This window comes from Papio anubis, chromosome 4, assembly GCF_008728515.1.
Source record: "Papio anubis isolate 15944 chromosome 4, Panubis1.0, whole genome shotgun sequence".
NCBI classification, from domain to species: domain Eukaryota; kingdom Metazoa; phylum Chordata; class Mammalia; order Primates; family Cercopithecidae; genus Papio; species Papio anubis.
The window spans coordinates 125,814,114-125,836,359 of NC_044979.1; the positions used below are offsets into that span (position 1 = coordinate 125,814,114).

General features: G+C 45.1%; 1 long non-coding RNA gene and 1 pseudogene across 1 annotated transcript in view; one reads left to right on the forward strand and one right to left on the reverse strand.

Annotated features, from left to right (window-relative positions):
* Window positions 1-22,246, forward strand: part of LOC116274537 — a 120,600-nt gene that overhangs the window by 63,026 nt on the left and 35,328 nt on the right. The window contains exon 5 of the long non-coding RNA XR_004183282.1: window positions 6,574-6,690. This is a non-coding gene — a long non-coding RNA (uncharacterized LOC116274537). The remainder of the gene's footprint in view (window positions 1-6,573; window positions 6,691-22,246) is intronic.
* LOC100998691 lies at window positions 8,721-9,589 on the reverse strand (annotated as a pseudogene).

Below are 22,246 nucleotides of genomic sequence, written 5' to 3' on the forward strand. Positions count from 1 at the left end.
CCCTTGACACATGGGGATTATTACAATTCAAGGTGAGATTTGGGTGGAGACACAGAGCCAAACTGTATCAGTGGGCCTTCTGCAGAGCTGAGATGGGCCCCTAGGCCAGCAGCCTGGATGGAGGATGAGGTAGAAGCTCCAGGATCATTTTTGAGACAGGGTCTCACCGTGTTGCCCAGGCTGGAGTGCAGCAGTGCAATCATAGTTCACTACAACCTCAAAGTGCTAGGCTAAAGCAATCCTCCTACCTCAGCCTCCCAAGTAGCTGGGACTACAGGCACACACCATCATGCTGGGCTAATTTTTATTGTTATTTTGGAGGGACAGGGGGTCTTGTTATGTTTCTCCAGCTGGCCTGTAACTCCTGGCCTCAAGCAATCCTTTCACTTCAGCCTCCCAAAACTCTGAAATTACAGGAATGAGCTACTGTGCCTGACTAGGGATCATTTTCTATACAAAGAGTGTCAGAGCACTGATTTTTATGAGTTCATAATACTGATTTAGCTCTAGGTCAATTAGACAATGTCTTCCAAAACAACTTTCTCCCCCACAAAGAGCAAGTAGTTGGTAGATTTCCTAGATCCTTACATGTTCTATAATATTTTGCTTCTACCTTCAACCACAAATACAAATTCAGGCCAGTTTAAAATCCATGGATCTGGCTAGGCTCATGCCTCTAATCGCAGCCCTTTGGGAGGCCAAGGTGGGCGGATCACGAGGTCAGGAGATCGAGACCATCCTGGCTAACACAGTGAAACCCCCGTCTACTAAAAATACAAAAAATATTAGTCAGGCATGGTGGCGGGCGCCTGTAGTCCCAGCTACTCCGGAGTCTGAGGCAGGAGAATGGCGTGAACCTGGGAGGCAGAGCTTGCAGTGAGCCGAGATCTCGCCACTGTACTCCAGCCTGGGCGGCAGAGCGAGACTCCATCTCAAAAAAAAAAAAATCCATGGATCTAAACATCTTTTCTGTAAAACCTGGGGGATATTATACCATTCATTTCTGCATTTCATATTAAGGAGTAGAAGTCTGAAACCAACCTAATATTTTGTTGTCCTGTGGTGAAACTGAGTATTTTCCTGCCTAGATATTCCTAGATATTTTCAAAATCTTGTATGGCTTTTTTTTTTTTTTTTTTTTTTTTTTTTTTGAGACAGGGCCTTACTCTGTCACCCTGGCCGGAGTACAGTGGCACAGACAAAGCTCATTTCAGCCTCCAAATCCTGGGCTTAAGTGTTCCTCTGCCTCTGCCTCCTGAGTAGCTGGGACTACTAGGCATGCGCCACCATGCCTGGTTAATTTTTTCATTTTTTGTAGAGATGGGGGTCTCACCATGTTACCCAGGCTGGTCTCCACCTCCTGGGCTCAAGCTACCCTCCTGCCTCAACCTCCCAAAGTGCTGGGATTACAGACATAAGCCACCACACTGGGCCTGTGAGGCTTATTTTAATTCTTGGAATATTTTTTTTATTGCTAAAATATGAGTGAGTTTGTGTATGTGTTTTACCTGTAGTATAACAAACCATTTTGATCTTTAAATTCAGATGTTTTTCAAATTCATATAGATTCCTTAAACACACATTTTTTTATTTTGTTCCTTTGGCCTGTTTCTTTCCTCAGAAATCTCTTATCATTCTTAAGTTTTCTATATATATGATCCATATCTGTCTAATTTTTCTGACATTTATCTATTAGTTTTTTTCTCCTGAACTCTGAGAGTTTCTCAAGTTTGTCTTCCACGTCATTGTGTTTTTTTAACCTTAATACTGTGTATCAGTTTCCTTGATTTCTTCTGTTAACTTCTTTTTCTTCCTGTTTGTCTTGGCTTATTAAATCTGAATCTCATCCTGTTAAACCCTTCACCTCTTCCATTTCCTTTTTATAATTTTGCTTCCTCTTTGATCAAGGCAATCTTCCCGAAAATATTGTGGTCACCAAACACTTTTCTAAAAGGTTGCCTTGTTCTTTCAGTAAATATTTTTGGAACTATATTTTTCTACTTAGTGTATCAAGAACTTCTGTCATTTTCTTATTTTTCAGCATTTTTTCCACCTAGCCTATGTGAATTATTCTTTAATGTTCTCATCCTGAAAGTAGGAAAGCATACCTGTATTGGGGGGTTCTCAAGAGGAGATTTCATGTGAACTTCTTTGGGCTCTACTCACAAGCCTCATAAGTGCCAGGATGTCCCCTTTTCTTTATATCAGAATGACCTGAATGAGATTCCCTTAATCAGTGGCTACTTTTACATTGTTTAGCCTATTGATTTAATATATTGATCCCCTGCAAAATGCAAAATGTGTTGGAAGCTACTTTCAGGTTATAGTTCTTAGGAATAATTATAACAGTAGTAGTAAGAAAACTTTCCTGTAGAAAGCTCCTTGACATTATTTTAGGTAATCTTTACCTAGGTTTACGTCAGAGAAGGGGATGTCCTGGCCCTTATGGGGCTTGTGAGTGACTGAATGATCCCAGCTCCTTCTTAAGGATTTTAGATGCATTGATCTAGTGATAATTTTCTGTTTTCTCCCATCCCCACAGCTTGGTCCTCTACCCTTAAGAAATAATGGAGGCCTGGGGCAGTGACTCATGCCTGTAATTCCAGCACTTTGGGAGGCCGAGACAGGTGGATTGCTTGAGGCCAGGAGTTTGAGACTAGCCTGGCCAACATGGCAAAACCCCATCTCTACTAAAAATACAAAAATTATCCAGGCATGGTGATGTACACTTGTAATCCCAGCTACTTGTGAGGCTGAGTTGGGAGAATCGCTTGAACCCAGGAGGTAGAGGTTGCAGTAAGCAGAGATCATGCCACTGCACTCCAGCCTGGGTGACAGAGCAAGACTCCATCTCAAAAAAAAGAAAGAAAGAAAGAATGGAATATAGACTTACTGTTAGCATTTGTATGCAGTAAAAAATAGACTTAAAAGTTTATAATGACTCAAATACAACAGACATATATTTCTAGTTTGTGTAAGTTCAAGAGCTGCTGAAAGAGAAGCAGCTCTCCTCCATGTGGTGATTCAAGGACTTAGGCTCCTTGAGTCTCCATCCAGAAGATGGAAAAAGGAAAGAGAACAAGGAGGAGATAAAATCTCTTAAAAGTCTTGGCCTAGGATGAGCACTAATCACTTCGACTCACATTTCATTGGAAATAACTAAATCATGACTATATTCAGCTTTGAGTGAAGTCTAGCTGTGTGTTCAGGAAAAAGAAAAGAACACTCGTGTGGGTGAACAAGTCTGCCACAACATTAGAAACTTTCATCACCAGTACATACTGCTATGCAGATTTTTCCTGCCTTCTCCCCTTGTCACCATTGCTTTTCTTGGTTGTAAAAAATACAACTCCCAGATTCATTACTGTGACTCTTACGGCTCCTTCTTTTCCTGGTTATTTTGAGTAAGATGGCCCACCCATCCCAGCCTCAGTCCCTGGGGTGCAAATTCTATAACAGCCCAGGGAGCCTCAGATCATACTAGAAATTAATCAGAGAAAATGACAAGGAGAGAAGGAAGTGGCCAACATAAGCTAATTCCTCTTCTGTACTTGTTTCAGAAGACTCAGATTTTCTCTGGCAACAGAGGAAAAACAAAGCAAGCCAACACACCCCCAACTCAACTGTTCTCAAAGTGTGGTCCTCAGGTCAGAGCCTTAGCATCACCTGTGTACTTATTAGAAATGCACATTTCAGGCTCCACCCCGACCTGCTGAATTAGAAACTTGGGAATAGGCTCAGCAATCTGGTTGAACAAACCCTTCAGGTGATTCTGTTATGCACTGTAAGTTTGAGAACTACTGCTCTAAATAAAGCACGGCTGTGACCCGGGCCCTAGCAAGGAACCCTAAGTGGACTAGGAGCAGTTTATTTTCATTACAAGCAAAGCATACAAGAGGAATGAAATTCTAATCTTATGAAACTGAAAGTACAGAATGATGATAGTAAAACTCAAAGCTCTATTCTGACTTACAAGGGAAACTTTTAAAGTCTTCATTAAATAGGAAGATTTCATCATTCACAAATGGTTGCTTATTTTTCTTTGAGGCTAATTATCTCATTCCCTGTGCTAAATCAACATGACCATTGGTTACAAACACAGAGACATAAAATATCTGATGTGAAAGGAATTTCGGTGACCATCAAGTCAATCCCCTTTATTTTATTTACATTTATTTATTTATTTATTTATTTATTTATTTATGAGATTGAGTTTCACTGTCTCCCACACTGAAGTGCAGTCGCGCAATTTCATCTCACTGCAACCTCCACCTCCCAGGTTCAAATGATTCTCCCGCCTCAGCCTCCCAAGAAACTGGGATTACAGGCATGCACCACCATGCCAAGTTAATTTTTGTATTTTTAGTAGAGACAGTTTCACTATGTTGGGCAGGCTGGTCTCAAATTCCTGACCTCAAGTGATCCACCTGCCTCGGCCTCCCAAAGTGCTAAAATTACAGGCATGAGCCACCATGCCTGTCCAGATCCCCTTTATTTTAGAAACTGGAAAACTGAGGTCCAGGAAGAGTAAGCGGATCTTCCAATGTCCCACCCTCTGTGTGCAGGGAGAGCCAGAACTAGTGCCCAAAAGTCCTGATTCCGGACCCAAGCACTCATTCTGCCTGTATCATCTCATGTAATCATGTTTGTGAAATGCTCTGAAACATAACAAAGTGCAAAGTGGTTGCATTCCATTAATATTAAATTGGGTTTGGAAAACTTGAATTCCAAATCTTAAAGAGCCAAAATTAAACGTGTGTGCAAATTTGCCCTCTAAGCCCTGTCCAAATGCAAATAAAAAATGAACAGTATCATCATAGAAGAATAGAGCACTTTGGAGCATTAATGTTGATATTAAGAAATGTACTGGAGACAATCCCAGCACTTTGGGAGGCCGAGGTGGGCGGATCACAAGGTCAAGAGATCGAGACCATCCTGGCCAACATGGTGAAACTCTATCTCTACAAAAAAAATACAAAAATTAGCTGGGCGTGGTGGCACCTGCCTGCAGTTCCAGCTACTTGGGAGGCTGAGACAGGATAATCGTTTGATCCCGGGATGCAGAGGCTGCAGTGAGCCGAGATGGCACCACTGCACTCCAGCCTGGTGACAGAGCGAGACTGTGTCTCAAAAGAAGAAAAGATACGTAATGGAAAAGCCTCAGGCAGCACGCTCTGATAGTTCCTTTTTATGTTTTCCTCTAAAATGCCTGTGGTTATCATAGAGATCTCAGAGAAATTTCCATTAACTGTAAGACAAATGGGCCTGAAGAGGGAACAGTAATCTGTGGGCTCCATAGACCTCATTTCACAAAAAGAAAAACCCAGGCATTGTAAAAGAAAGTGAGAAACTTGATTTTTCCCTCACTGACCCAAGAAACTAGAGCAAAAGCAACAAGAAATGTGGATCACACAGATGGTACACAAAACACTCTTTCCTGCTACTTTCTCCCGCCTCAGCCTTCCTGTGTCATTTTAACAGCCCTTCAGAGACAACACCTCCTAGGAACCCACTGGTTAACCTGGTCAGAGATGTTCAGTTTCCGAACGCACTAAGAGCCAGAGCTATGCACTGTGGCAGAGCCAGAACATATCAGAGATGGTCAGCAAGTGAGGCAGTAATGGGCTTGTGTCCCAGTTCACTGATAAATGGAGTCGGGTGACCCTGTGTCGACTTTGTGGGTGGTCCTGCTACCTAATACCCCATTGGCTCAGACAGGCCTGGAATAGCCCTGGGAGCCCTGTGTACTTTGCAGTTGCCTTTCCCCAGGAGTGGTGTTCCTTCCCATTTATTTTTTAGGGTGTGAGCTAAAATAGTTGTCTCTCTGCCTTAACTTTGTAACTGGCTGAATTGGGTCTTTGACTTGGCAATCATTTTTTAATAGCTTTATTTATATATAATTCACGTACCATACAATTCATCCATTGAAACTGTACATTTCAATGGTGTTCAGTATATTCACAGATCTGTGCACCCATAGCCACAATTTTAGAACTATTTCATCACCTCTAAAACCCCATGCCCTTCCACTATCACCTTTCAATTCCCACATCCTTCCCAGCTCTAAGCAACCACTAATTTACTTTCTCAATAGATTTCCTTGTTATGAACATAGTATGAATGGAGTCATACAGCACGTGGTCTTTTTTGATTGGCTTCTTTCACTCAGCATAGTGTTTTTGTGAGTCATTCATTTTGTAGCATGTACCAGGGCTTCATTCCTTTTCATTGCTGAATACTATTCCATTGCATGAATTGACCACATTTTGTGTACCCATTCTTCAGCTAATGAACATTCAGATTGTTTCCACCTTTTGGCCATTATGAATCATAGAATTGGAATTTTAGAATTGTCATCTAGTCTAAGAGGAAAAAATTTTGAATTAGGTAATTTCCTTAATAACTAGCTCCTTTTACATTGTTTAGTCTATTGGTTTAATATATTGAGCCCCTGCAAAATGTAAACATACTGGAAGCTACTTTGAGGTTATAGTTCTTAAGACTATTTATAACAGTAGTAGTAATGTCTCTCTTACAAATACATTATTATTAATGTCTTGTACATTATTTTAGGTAATCTTTATAACACTGTGAATCTGATATTACCAGTCCCCTTTCATAGAAGACATAAACTCTGATAATTCAGGATCACTAGAAGACAGCTTGGAAGACTTCTAGTTCAGTCTCTTGGTAAGATATATTTTCATATCATTTTCATAGGGAAGAAATCCTTTTATTACCCTTTTCCGTAACAAGGCTTTTGCAGCCCTAGGTTCTGATTCAGAGACAAGTCTGTTTCCCCTATTCTAAATTCCATTATCTCTTTTTCTACCTTGTAGAACATCACCTTTAGTGTTTTATCATCACATCTGGGTTTAGGGTTATTCTCTTTGCTGGTAGTCCACAGGAAAAAGATTGCATCAGAAGTCCTCTGAGATGGCTGCTAGCCCTAAAGGTTCTGTAGCATTTTATTCAGAGATGTAGAATGATTCCACCATTAAAACAATATTGGTGGCCTTCCTATCAGTTGGTTCCTTTCTGTAAGGCTGGGTAAACACAATAGAAATGCTGGCCATGTGGACTCATGCTGGCTGGACCTAGAACCACACGAAGCCAGGGTCTTGGATGGGTCAATGCCAGGGAGCATCATGTGTTTGCTACAGGAATAATATCATGAGGAAAGGAGATTCCCACCAGAGCAAGGAATGAGTAAGAATTCAGAAGGCAAAGAGAAGAGTCAGAGGCTGGAAATGGAAAGAAACATAAGATGAGTTAGGGCTGTGGATGAATCAAGGTAACTGAAGTCTTAGTTATGTTGTATCTTTGTGTCTTGCTAAAAGGCAGAGTTGTCTAACAACCTAAATGTCCATCAGTTGTGACAAATTAAACTATGGTAAATCCATATAATGGGTAAATCCATACTATCAGTTCTTTAAACAGTGGTAGAAAGCTACACATTTTTCTGGGCAGATATTCATGGTATAGTATTGAGTAAAAACAGGTTATAAAACACCATGTCATTCATGTAAAAATGTGTATGTATATATGTGTATGTAATTATTTGTGTATATGTGTATGTAATTATGTGTGTGTGCACTTGTGTAGATAATTTTATGTCTCTGTCTCTACCTTAAGACAATACTATTGACCATTCATTCACTATTTGCTAGTTACATGCATTATCTTGTCAGAACTTCACAGCAATTCTCAAGTAAAATATTATTATGTTTTGGATGAGGCAAGCAGGACTTTAGAATGTTGAGAAATTGACCCACAGTCACAGAGCAAACAAATGACAGACCTCGAACAGTAATGTCAGACTAACTCCACAGTAGATGCCCTCAATCACTGTATTGTACCCCCATAAACAATACAAGAAATACAGGTCTTCTCTAGTAAGGACCATGACAATCCATGAGCATCATTTCCCATGTTACTTCTCCAGGGACACAGTGAGCAGATCATTATGAACTCGAATCAGCCTTGACAAAGAAAGTTCAGCACTCACAAACCTATTCAAAATTGAGTGACTTAATCCTCTTCATATACCACTGTGATGATTACTTTTATGTGTCAACTTGACTGAGTTAAGGGATGCCCAGATGGCTGGTAAAACATTATTTCCAGGTGCATCTGTGAAGATGTTTCTGGAAGAGATTAGCATTTGAATCAGTAGACTGGGTAAAGAAGATTGACCCTCACCAATGTGGAAGGACACCATCCAATCTATTGAGGGCCCGCATGGTACAAAAAGGTAGAGAAAGGGCAAATTAACTCTTTCTTCTTGAGCTGAGACATCCATCTGCTCTCAGACATCAGAGCTCTGGGTGATTGGGCCTTTGAACTCTAGGACTTACATCAGCAGCACCCCCAGTTCTCAGGCCTTCAGATTTAAACCTGGAGTTAACATCATCAGCTTCCGTGATTCTCAGATCTTCAGACTTAGACTGAATTACACCACGGGCTTTCGTGGTCTCCAGGTTGCACTTGGCGGATGGTGGAACTTCTCAGGCTCCATAATCCCGTGAGCCAATTCCCATGATAAATCTCCTCTCATATATAAATATACACACATTACATATACATTACATATGATATATGCATTACATTTTATATATACATTACACATTATATATATTATATACAATTTACATTAGATATACACGGTATATGTTATATACACATATATGTAATTTGACTAACAGATATATCTATAGATATACTGTATTAGGTTGGTGCAAAAGAAATTGCAGTTTGTGTTTTTGGTTTCTTTTTAGAAAGCTGCAGTTTGTGAATTTCTCTTGCTTTTTAAAACAGAGTATTTCCCAAACTTGGGCATCAATGCTGGCTTTTTTTAGGTGGGGGAATAAAACACTGGGGCATCTTCACAGACCCTCAGACCCTGGCTCTTGGCAGCCCCATCCGCCAGCCAAACTTCCTACTTGGGGGATGGCTGCTTTCCAACCCCACCCCCCACCTGCACTGCTCCATGCAGTTTTGCAGCTACTGGTCTTGCTCAGCGAGGCAAGGTTCTATCTGACCAGTTGTCTATACTTTCCCATCCTGGCTTCGCGGAAGGCACTGGATTTTGGGTATCACTTCATACACTCTGACAAGGGCATCTTTAAAATCTGCAACTTGTTAGTAATTGATGGATGCGCTTAGACGCAGTTTTAGGAGCACACTGTTGGGGTCCAGCTCCCTGTAGAGTTCCAGGCTTCTGCTGAAGTACTTCTGGGAGTTGAGTGCGTCCACCACTGCGGCACAGGTTCCATGCTTCTCCCTCTCATGCTTCCAGAAGTGGCTACGATAGGGAAACGAGTGAATTACATCAGACCAGTGTGCCTTCATTTCCGGCAAAATATCCTTAATCTCTTCTAAATTAAAGTGCCACGATCCATTACATCCTTCATTTTTATCGGGCCATAGTCCACGTATTATTCAGTAATCCGGAGGGGCCCTACAGTCGTTCTGCACTTTCTCACATACTGTCTCAGCCCAGGCCTGGCACAGGCAGCCCAGCAGGGCCCCGCACAGGGCTGCAGGGAGCATGGTGCCCACCTGCGGAGACATGACGCCTCCCGCTGCCGCCCCGGCCCCCACTTCCCACCCACCGCCCCAGGAAGCCTTCCGGGAGAAACGCTGTCTCCGAGGACCCCGAGCCGCCGAGCTCCTCCCGCGGCAGCTGCAGCCACCGGGTGCGCCTGAGCCAGCTCCTAGCGTGCCCCGCGCCGGGTTCAGGGATGGGCCCAGCAGCCCCTGGCGACCTGGACCCCTCCGCGCTCCCCTTGAGTCTCGTGCGCCAAGCGCGCATGTACTGGGCTGGGCTTAGCGACCCACCGCGACCCCAGCTCCTCCGCGTTGCAGTCACCGCCTGTCCGCAGCCACAGTCAGTCGCGTTTCCGCCCAGCCCAAGGAGTCCCTCTGGCCTTCACCGGAGCAGAGAGCCACGCCCCCTGGAGAGCATGCCCCCCGCAGGCGGACAGGTCCCCACCCGACGCCAGGGCCCCGCCAGGCGTTCACGCCCCGCCCCGCGTTTGGCCAACAGAGGTCGTGGCCCGAGCAGCTCCGTAGGCCTTGCAGGCGTGTCAGGCAGCTGAGTTCCTTCGCCACGCAGGCGCCCCGCGCCTTTCCACGCAGCTCTGCGCCACTCCCCTACTCCAGGCTAGCTCGGGCTACCCTGGACCGCCCTCGGGGTGACCGCCCATGTCTGCGCCACCCCCCGCCAGCAAGTGGGCGTGCGGGCCCCAGGGCCACCCGGCGCTCCAGGGACAGCCCTCAGCCCAACCCGCGCACTCCGCAGGCCTGCGGCCCGCACGCCGCAACCGCCTTGCACGCTGCCCGGGACCTCCTGACTGCGGACGGTGCTTGGCCGCCCCGGCTCCCCGCAGCCGTCACCTCGGCGCTCCACTGCGCAGCCCGAGGGATGGCTCCATAATTAGGCGGGGACGTACTCGGGCCACTCCCCTGGAAACCTCTGGATGCTGGGAGCACCAACATTCCTAGAAAGGCCTGGCCTCACCCAGCCCTGGGCCTCACCTGCCCCTCCCCGCGGGCCCCAGGAGCCCAGAAGGCATCTCTGTGGGGTCCGCAAAGAGCCGCCTCGGAGCGCGACTTGGGAAGTCATCTTGTGAGGGATCCTCTCCCAGAGGGACGGGCCACCCCCAAAAATGCAGGGGACTTCATGTCAGCCCCAACTTGGCGCAGCCAGGCCAGAATCCCAGAGGCCGAGCACTCCCCAACATGCTGGCCTTCTCAGCCCCTCCAAGGCTCGGGGTCCCCACCCTGACCCCTCTACCGCCGCCCAACCCCCACCCACCCCGTCCCCTCTGCTCCCAGCCTCCCTCACCACCACCCCTGTCTCCCTTCGTTCCCCTCCCTCCCTAAGCCTGCTAGGCTGCCTAGGCCTCCCGAAGTGTTGGGATTACAGGCCTGTGAGCCACTGCGCCTGGCCCTTCCTATAACTCGCACGTTTGATGTAATGTGTTGTGCTGGGTGGGATCATTGTCAAGTTAAGCATTAGGATGGAAAACTGACAGCAGGCTTCTTAAGTCCCTTCTAACTCCAAGCCTCTATGAGTCGAATCTAGTGTTTTCCTCATTCATAAAATAAGCATAGTTATTACCTCCCCTGCCTACTTCACACCACTCCTGTTAGCATTGGTTGTGACCACACTGGTTTGGAAAGTGCTAAAAATTTAAAGGGTATCCTTTTGGGCAACACTCATCATGTTTACCTCATTTCAGCATGCCAACTCCACGTGACTTACGGAAGTTTCCAAAACACCTCAAAATAGGATTCTAATATGACCCCTTCCGCCCATGCTCATCACCCAGTGGCAAAAATTACCAGTATTTTTTTTGCTAAGCCCACCATATGGTTTATTGACCTCGTTCCCATCTGCCTTCTCCTGAGCACTTTCTACATTGTCAGCGTCCCCAATGAAATGGAATGATCAGTGAATTGTAAGCTGTCGGAGTAGAGAGCATGTCTGTCTTGTTTATCATGGTACCTCTAGTGCCTGGCACTGCCCTGGTCATGGTAGGCTCTTAATAAAAAATTATTCAATAACTGGACTTGGCTGGGCACAGTGGCTCATGCCACTCCATCTCAAAACAAAACAAAACAGTTGAACTCATGGAGATAGAGTAGAAGGATGGTTATAAGCTGGGAAGGCAAGGGTAGTAGGGGGGATGTGGGTGGTTAATGGGTATAAAAATATAGTTAGATAGAATGAATAGGACCTAGTATTTGACAGCACAACAGGGTGACTGCAGTCCACAATAACTTATTGTACGTTAAATAATAACTTATGCTGGGCGCTGTGGCTCACGCCTGTAATCCCAGCACTTTGGGAGGCTGAGGCAGGCAGATCACAAGGTCAAGAGATCGAGATCGTCCTGGCCAACATAGTGAAACCCCGTCTCTACTAAAAATACAAAAAAATTAGCTGGGCATGGTGGCGCACTCCTGTAGTCCCAGCTACAGAGGAGAATCTCTTGAACCTGGGAGGAGGAGGTTGCAGTTAACTGAGATCCCGCCACTGCACTACAGCCTGACGACAGAACAAGACTCCATCTCAATAAATAAATAAATAAAGAGTATATTTGGAATATTTATAACACAAAGAAAGGATAGATACTTGAGGTGATGGATACCCCATCCACCCTGATGTATTACACATTGCATGCCTGTATCAAAATATTTCAGGTACCCCATAAATATTAGGTTGGTGCAAAAATAATCACTTTTTTGCCATTATTTTTGCACCAACCTAATATATACATCTGCTGTGCACCCATACAAATTAAAAATTAAAAGACACGGTGGGGCACGGTGGCTCATGTTTATAGTACCAGCACTTTGGGAGGGTGAGGCCACTGGATCACGAGGTCAGGAGTTTGAGACCAGCCTGGCCAACATGGTGAAACCCCATCTCTACTAAAAACATGAAAAAAAATTAGCTGGGCGTGGTGATGCTTACCTGTCATCCCAACTAATGGGGAGGCTGAGGCAGGAGAATTGCTTCAACCGGGGAGGTGGAGGTTGCAGTGAGCCAAGATTGCATCACTGCACTCCAACCTGGATGATAAGAGCAAGACTGTGTCCAGAAAAAAAAATTATCTGGGCATGGTAGTGTGAGCCTATAATCCCAGTTATTGGGGAGGTTGAGGCAAGAGAATTGTTTGAACCCAGGAGGAGGAGGTTGCAGTGAGCCAAGATCGAGCCAAATTCAAGCCACTGCACTCCAGCCTAGGTAACAGAGAGAGACTTCATCTCAAAAAATAAATAAATAAATAAAAGACACCAGAAAGTATTAAGGAAGGAGACCACTACTACTCCTGCTGCCCTCCTCCCCCAACCTTGCCTAGTTCTCAAGACAGGAGGAAAGAGAGAAAGAAACAAAAGTAAGATAAATAGCCAGACAACCTTCGCACTACCACCTGGCCCTAGGAGTTAAACAAAGTAATGATAATAACAACCCCTGGACTAAACTACTTGTGTTATCTGTAGATTCCAGACACTGTATGAAAAAAGCATTGTAAAACTTTTTGTTAGCTGATGCATGTAGCCCCCATTCACGTTTCCTACGCTTCCTCGGTTTATCACGACCCTCTCACGTGGACCCCTTAAAGTTGTAAGCCTTTAAAAATGCCAAGTATTTCTTTCTCGGGGAGCTCGGCTCTTAAGACTCGAGTCTGCCGACGCTTCCGGCCGAATAAAAACCCTCTTCCTTCTTTAATCCGGTGTCTGAGGAGTTTTGTCTGTGGCTCGTCCTGCTACAGTATGAGTGTTGCCTTATGGAAGAAGAGAAGCTATTGCCTGTTTGCTTTTACATGTTCTTTATTCTTGAACACATGCCTTCTGTCTTATCTCAAGATGCATGGACATCATTGTCAGGCAGATCTTGGCTCAAGGCTGGGCTCAGCCTCCTTTACAGTGGTATGAACGTGGTGAGTTACTTAACCTCCAAGGCCATACTTTGTTCATTTGATTTTTAAAATACTTCACTGGCTCTTCATGGGGATTAAATGGGATATTTAATATTTCACTTACTGTGCTCTACAAAATTCCTGATAAGTTCCCAGTAAGGGATAGCCATTTACAGTCTTATCCTCTGTAGTTTTCTTCCTCGTATTATGTTTAAGTATTTTTTTTTCTTTCATGGAGAAGGTACTAGGAAAGTAAGATGTGGGAAAATGGGACTATTTACATATCAGAAAAGGAAGATTAGTAAAAAATTAATACGTGTTTATTTCTTCTGCTTGTCTATGTCGATTTCTCCTGCAAGGATGAACTTGTCTCTTTTTGCTCATTGCACCCAGGAGGGACAAAATCATGTCCAGAGGTCCCCTTGTTGAGGCTCTGACATGAGCTATTTTTTTATTTTGTTTTGGGGCATACCACCCCCTGGGAACACTGGTCTTGCCGTCTACACAGGCAGAGGGGTCTGACCACTGGACATATAGGTCTGAAACTTTGGAGAAAGGATTAGGCTGGAGATATCTACTCAGGAATTCATCAGTGTATGACCTAAGCCATATTGGTAGGAGTCCACAGGGAGATTTAGAGCAGAAACAGGGCCACGGTGAAATCGTGGTGGGGGGGCAACATGTAAGAGCTCACCGGGGCCGGGTGCAGTGGCTCACACTTGTAATCCCAGCACTTTGAGAGGCCAAGGCAGGCAGATTGCTTGAGCCCAGGAGTTTGAGACCAGCCTGGGCAACATGGTGAGACCCTGTCTCTACCGAAAAAGTACAAAAATTAGCAAGACATGGTGGGATACACCTGTAGTCCCAGATCCCTGGGAGGCTGAGGTGGGAGAATTGCTTGAGCCCAGGAGGTGAAGGTTGCAGTGAGCCAAAATTGCACCACAGCTTTCCAGCCTAGGCAACAGGGCAAGATCCTGCCTTAAAGAAAAAAAAAATAACAGAAGAATAAAAAGCCAATGAAGGGAAATGAGGCAGAGTGGTCAGAAAGCAAAGAAGAGAGAACTAGGAGAGAAAAGTGTCCCCATCTCTGTGGCAGGCAGAATAGTGGCCCCCAAAGATGTCCACCTCCTCAGGGGCCACAGACGGTAACTGGCACCAGTTCTTGGACTGTTAGGAACTGGCCGCACAGCAGGAGTGAATACTTGCCTATTTATGTTATCACTATGAAAGCCATGAACAGGTCAACATGGGGTCATTTATTCTTATCTAGAGCACTGGTTTCATCTTTTACTTCCTACCATAAAGGAGGTCCTTGACCAATTCTTGTATTCGTGGATAAATTCATAGTATGGTTAAACCTTGCTTTTTCAGTTATTGGATCTGGAGGAATACCTTCAGATATGTACAGCCAGGAATAGGAACTATTTGTTATGCAAGTTAAAGAAAATCATGCATGGGAAAAATATTGCCTCACCTAAGGAAAGAAGGAAGGAGAGAAGGAAGGAGGGAAGGATGGAAGGAATGAAGGATGGATGAAAGAAATGAAGGATGGAGGCTGGGTGCAGTGGCTCATGCCTGTAATCCTAGCACTTTGGGAGGCCGAGGCGGGCAGATTGCCTGAGCTCAGAAGTTCGAGACCAGCCTGGGCAACATGGTGAAACCACGTCTCTACTAAAATACAAAAAAAAAAGCCAGGTGTGGCAGCATGCACCTGTAGTCCCAGCTACTCAGGAGGCTGAGGCAGGAGAATTGCTTGAACTGGGAGGCGGAGGTTGCAGTGAGCCAAGATCGCGCCACTGCACTCCAGCGTGGGTGACAGAGCGAGACTCCGTCTCCAAAAACAAAAAAAGAAAAAGAAAAAACAAATGAAGGATGGATGAAAGGAAGGAAAGGAAGGAAGGAAGGTACCAGTATGTAGCCTGTTAGGAACTGGGCCAGTAGGCAAGCAAAGCTTCATCTGTATTTACAGCCATTGCCCATGGCTCACATTATCACCTTTTCTTTATAAAGAAAGATAACACATTGCATCCTTTAAACCACTAAGTTTGTGGTAACTTGTTACAGCAACACAAGCAAAGAATACAGCCACCAAGGGTATAATAAACTGTCCAAAGAGGGAGTGGTTGGCAGAGTTCAATGCCTCAGGCATATGGGTGGCTGCAGATGGGGTGGTACTCTAAGTCAACTTGGGGTGTGCATTTTTTAAAATTAGGGTAGAGGCAACAGGTTGTGAGGGCAAGGCTCAGAGTAAGGGGTGGGACTTCGTTGACCAGGGATGGGAAGGGTGAGCCAGGCTGGAAGGGGTTGGGTCTTGGCACCAAGCCCGCCTCTTGGGGTGAGCCAGAGTCTGGGGCCAACAGCCTAGCTGTAGGTACAGTAGCAGCAGATAGAAGAAAAGTGAGGCCATCTCTAGTTGCCACTTGGACAAGATTGGCAGGTGGGCAGTGCACAGAGATAGCGCACCTGGGAAGGGGGTGGGGTGTATCTAGCTGGACAATCCTGCAGACTCTTGGCATTAAGAAGGCCTCTCTGGGGCTGGGTATGGTGGCTCATGCCTGTAATCCCAGCACTTTGAGAGGCCAAGTCAGGAGGATCACTTGAGGCCAGGAATTTGAGACCAGTCTGGGCAACATGGCAAGATCCTGTCTCTTCAAAAAATAAAAAACATTAGTTGGGCATGCCTGTGTTCTCAGTTACTCAGGAGGCTGAGGTGGGAGGCTCGCTTGAGCCCAGGAGGCGGACTCTGCAGTGAGCTATGATCATACCTAGCCTGAGTGCTGTACTGCACTCTAGCCTGAGTGACAGAGCAGGGCTGTGCCTCTAAAAAACAAAACAATAAATAAATAAATAAATAAATAAATAAATAAGGCTTTTCCATAGGAGCAGGCTGAGTCACTCACTGACTGGGTTGGGACTGAAGGTTAGGGCTTCAGTCCAAGATGAGAATTAGAATGTTAAATGGGTGACTATGAGCTGGACTAAAACAGAAAACAAATGAAAAGGTGAGACTCCAGGTAGATCCTGGTTTGGGTGCACAAGGTGGAAGTCTAGGTATCAGAATATGCTCCTGAGAAATGGGGGCAGAGGCACCTAGGTGATGGGAAACTGAGGTTGAATGTCAGAGTGAGGCCTGGAGGGAGTTAGTTCTCCTTCCCGCACCAGTTCAGATCTGAGACTGTCAGGAGGGGGATCAAATAGCCACAGTCAGAGCCAGCAAGGCTTGCCATAGAGAGCAGAAGTAATGTCACAAAACTGGGTCAAGGAATAGTTAAGAGCAAAGCAGCACCAACCAAGGGTGAAGCTCTGTCTCATCCACAAGTTCTTCCAGTGCTCCTGGTGAGGCTCCTAGTCTGAGGATGGAGCAGATTAGAAGGTGAAGATAGGGAGGGAAGATGAGTGCATGAGTATCAACTTAAGGCCAGGAGTCTGAGACCAGCCCGGGCAACATAGCAAGAACTCGTCTTTATATGGAAAGCTATATAATTTTATTACAACCCTGTGTCAAGTTGAAGATGCTGAGGCTTTCAGGGGAGATCGCTTTGCCCAGTGCTCCAAAGCTATTAAGTGGTGAAAACAGAAATGGCTTTGGGTCTCTGAACTCTCGGGCTTGGGCTATTTTCCCTTCACCACAGCCAGCTCTCCAAACAGAGCCAGGTCATGATTTGCATCTGGCTTGGGTCGACATGCACATAAGGATTGTACAATCTTGGCTCCTTTTTGGTAGGGAAAATTCTATGCATTTGAATCCTGAGAAGAGGACACTAGATTTCGTAAAGCTATTGCCTTTTCTATACTGGCTGCGAGTCAACTGGAGTTGAGATGAGGTGAGAAAGGGCTGGGAATAAGAGCTAATGGATTCGGCATGGAGATATGACCCTTGCATTTTTCACTCCATTTTAATCTACAGTGAGATGGCCGTCCATGGAATATTTCTGTGATGAAGTCCTGTCCAAAAAAGAAATCACTCATCACAGATGGTAGAGTGAGATGTGAAAATAAATCGAACTGCATATCAATGTTTTTTGAGAAACCATTGTTCTGAAAAGGGGAGGGGACACAGCCAACTCACGCCTGCCATCATTTACAATTAGGCACACTGGATCCCATCCTCAGAGATTCCAACTAGGTAGGTTTGCACCCAGACATTCAAAGAGCCATTCTGATGCACGTCAAAGGCTGAGCACCACGGTGCTAAGTTCTTCTTGTGACAATTTCACTTTTGTGGGTTTCATTATCCTCGAGTGGCCCCGTAACTCCTTGCGTTGCAGAAATCTGTGCAGAGGCGGGAATCAGAAACCTGCCCTATGTGAGACCTGCGGTGAGAACGACGACACCAGTAAGCCCAGCTGACTTCCTCGAATTTGAGTATTGGTTGGTTAGTTAGTCTCTCTATGACTCTGCCTCATTTAGGGTCTGGAGTTGTGCTCCAGTTTTTGGAGAAAAAATGTGCTGGCATAGTACTCACAAATTGGAGGATTTCAATGTTTCCCTTGACAGCGTTAAAAACCTATCACCTAAGCCTTTCCAAGTGTTCTCTTTGCTTACTTGCCACATGTGGGTTTCACATCCAGAATAAGTCACCAGCCCTGAGAACATCTGATTTCCATTATCCTGGTGGTTTCTCTGATGGGGCTTCTCTGGGTGAGCAAATGTATCCTTCTCTCTTTCTTGTTTTACCTGGTTGGCATAGGAGGGAAGAAACCCAACACAGATTTTGGTCTATAAAGATTGTGGAATATTTCCAGATGTGAAGTGTATAATCCTGTTGGTTCTGCTATGTCTGCCAAGCAAGAATCTAACAACTGTGCATTACAGAATAGAACAGAGTGTGAAACAAATGTGTAACATGATTCTGTTAGCAGGCTGTGCTTGAGGAGAAATGAACACAGTGTAATTAGCATGCACACTGGGCTGCCTTTTCCCCTTTGTGTGTATTTTAAAATAATTTTTAATGGAAAGATGGTTGAAGGGGAAAGGTAAGGTTGATCTGATGGAGCAGAAAATATTGAAGAACAATGTGTTTCTCTGGTTCTAATTCAAGGAGATTGAATTTTTCTGAAAATTGTGGCTCAGTGAACAGGCTCATGTTAAACAGAGGGAAAGAGGCAAGCAGTCATCCTGGAGAGGTGGTGGGGTAAAGAACTGATGACTTGTCTGCTCCCTCTCTCCCTTCCTGGTGTTGACTTATTTGGACAAGCCTTTCTCAGCATGTGGAGGTGATGGGTTAAATGCAAAACTATATGGGAGAGACGACTGGGCACGGTGGCTCATGCCTGTGATCCCAGCACTTTGGGAGGCTGAGGCAGGAGTATCTCTTGAGCTCAGGAGTTCAAGACCAGCCTGAACTTGTCCAACCCTGTCTCTACAAAAAATACAAAAATTAGCCAGAGTGAGGCCGAGCATTGAAACTCAAACACCATATTAGCACTTTGGGAGGCGAGGCGGAGTAGGATCAAGGTCAGGAAGATGAGACCATCACAAGCTAACATGGTGAAACCCGTCTCTACTAAAATACAAAAACTAGCCGGTGAGTGGTGGCGCCTGTAGTCCCAGCCACTGGGAGGCTGAGGCAGGAGAATGGCCTGAACCTGGGAGGCGAGGGCTTTGATGAGCCGAGATCGCCACTCCAGCCTGGGTGACACAGCGAGACTCCGTCTTAAAAATTAGCCAGGTGTGGTGGCGCATAGCTGTAGTCCCAGCTACTTGGGAGGTTGAGGTGGGAGGATCATCTGAGCCTGGGAGGTCAAGGCTGTAGTGAGCTGAGCTGTGATTGTGCCACTGTGACACAACCCTGTCTTAAATATATATATGTGTGTGTGTGTATGTCACCATGCTCAGTATATGTATATATTTATAGATATGCATATATGTGTATATATGTATTTATAAGTATATATGTATCTATATATTTATATGTATACGTATATATATACGTATATGTATTTATATATATTTATAGATACGTGTAATACCACGACATATACTAGAGCATGGTGACATACACACGCCATATTTAAGACAAAGGGTATCTGTCTAAATGGTTAATATATATGCGTATAAATATAGAGACACGTATATACACACACACACATACACACGCATGCACATATATATACACACACATATATAAGGGAGAGGTTAGAAAAGTGAACACTTTGCCAGGCGTGGTGGCTCACACCTGTAATCCCAGCACTTTGGGAGGCCAAGGCAGGTGGATCACCTGAGGTCAGGAGTTGGAGACCAGCATGAACAACATAGTGAAACCCCATCTCCATAAAAAAAAAATACAAAAATTAGCCTGTAATCCCAGCTACTCGGGAGGCTGAGGCAGGAGAATCTCTTGAACCTGGGGGTTGGAGGTTGCAGTGAGCCGAGATTGTGCCATTGCACTCCAGCCTGGGTGACAAGATCAAAACTCTGTCTCAGGGGAAAAAAAAAAAGTGAACACCTTAATACATGCCTGTAATGGAATCTGCTTGATTTCTGACTGTGGATGGTCTTGAAACCCTGCAAGGTCCTGAGCCCAGTACTCAGCCTTGTCCAGAACACTTGTAGCTCTACTGGAAGTTAGACCCTATTGCCTGCATCACGATGGACTTTCTTGATCTAGGGCTCTGCCTTTCTGCAAGACCTCTGATAACAACAGCCTAGTGTCATGCTTTGCAAATGCTGACTGTCCCCCAACGTAGACTGTCTATTGCTTGCTCCATTGCATCTCCTTCTGACGACTGCTACCATCACTGATGGGTTTGGTCCTGGGTCTTGGTCAGTTGCACCTCCAACATTCAGTGCATATCTATGACAGCATCCCCAATACAAGCATATCTTGCCTCCTGTTACACTACCACTGTGATTCATGAATGCTTGACCTGTATGATTTCTTTTCTTTTCTTTTCTTTTTTTGTTTTTTGTTTTTTGAGACAGAATCTCACTCTGCATCCCAGGCTGGAGTGCAGTGGCATGATCTCGGCTCACTGCAACCTTTGCCTCCCAGGTTCAAGCAATTCTCATGCCTCAACTTCCCAGGTAGCTGGGATTACAGGCATGCGATACCACATCAAGCTGGTTTTTGTATTTTTAGTAGAGAAAGGGTTTTGCCATGTTGACCAGGCTGGTCTCCAACTCCTGGCCTTGTGATCTGCCCCCTTTGGCCTCCCAAAGTGCTGGGATTATAGGTGTGAGCCACCATGCCCCTCTTCTTTTTTTTTTTTTTTTTTTTTTTTGAGACAGAGTCTCCCTCTGTCTCCCAAGCTGGAGTGCAGTGGCATAATGTCGGCTCACTGCAACCTTCACCTCCTAAGTTCAAGTGATTCTTGTGCCTCAGCCTCCCACATAGCTGGGATAACAGGTGTGCGGCACCACATACAGCTAATTTTTGTATTTTTAGTAGAGATGGGGTTTTGCCATGTTGGCCAGGCTGGTCTTGAACTCCTGACTTCAGGTGATCCACCCGCTTCAGCCTCCCAAAGTGCTGGGATTACAGGCGTGAACCATGGCACCCTGCCGACCTTGTGATTTCTAACTATCTTCATGAACAGTCACAAAACAGTCCTGGGAACCTGGGTTTCAGTCTTGGGAGCTTGGATGTGTTGCTTAACTGCTCTCTGTGTTAGTGGCTTTGTCCAAAGAAGGGATCATGGGACCTAGACCTTGCACCTTTGCAACTAGATAAACCAAAAGTCAAAAGATGCTTGATAACAATGAACTGCGCTAATGTCTTGGTGTCTTTATTGGGTCTGTGCTTGCTGTATTTCACCTCTCTAGGATGACAGGCATCCTCAGAGTGGGACCCAAGTTTGTGGTTCAATTTGGAGAGCATGGAGGATGTTCCAGAAGTATTATAGAATGCCATCAGACATGTTTAAAATTTGTTAAATTTTACACAAACACTTTACTTCTACTTGCAATATCATTGTCTTCTAAATTATAAATCCACTTTTTGAGTCACTTAAATATTTTCAATGCTCATTGTCACTTTCGTCCAATGTAGGTATATTTTTTGAGACAGGGTCTTATTCCGTCAACTAGGCTGGAGTGCAATGGCTCAATCATAGCTCACAGTAACCTTGAACTCCTGGGCTCAAGTGATCCTCCTACTTCAGTCTTCTGAGTAACTGGGACTTTAGGTGTGAGGTGGCTCAGCTAATTAAAACAAACCTTTTTTGGTAGAGATGGGCTCTCACTCTGTTGCCCAGGCTGGTCTCAAACTCCTGACCTCAAGTGATCCTCCTGCATCAGCCTCCAAAAGCACTGGGATTACAGGCATGAGCCACTGTGCCCAGCTCATTTTTGTTGAAATCTTTAAAACTTCTATTTGGCAGTGGGTGTGGCTCAAAGGTAAGCAAAATAACAAGTATTTTTGGAAAGTACAAATTGAGCAAATGCAATGTGAAATGCAGGGATAAATACATATATCAGTAGTGAACATAGAGAGCTTGGGCTTAAAATAAAGTCCCAGTTGTACTATGTAAATAAGAGCATCCTCTGTATTCTTTACGGATGGAGTAAGAGGAATTGATTTTGAGATCACCTGTGTTAAATTCTTTGGAAGAACTATCATGTATTTTAAAAATTCTGTTTGTGCCGGGCGCGGTGGCTCAAGCCTGTAATCCCAGCACTTTGGGAGGCCGAGACGGGCGGATCACGAGGTCAGGAGATCGAGACCATCCTGGCTAACACGGTGAAACCCCGTCTCTACTAAAAAAATACAAAAAACTAGCCGGGCGTGGCGAGGTGGCCGAGCGCCTGCCATGAGTCCCAGCAACTTTCGGGAGGCTGAGGCAGGAGAATAGGGCGAACCGGGAGGAGAAGCA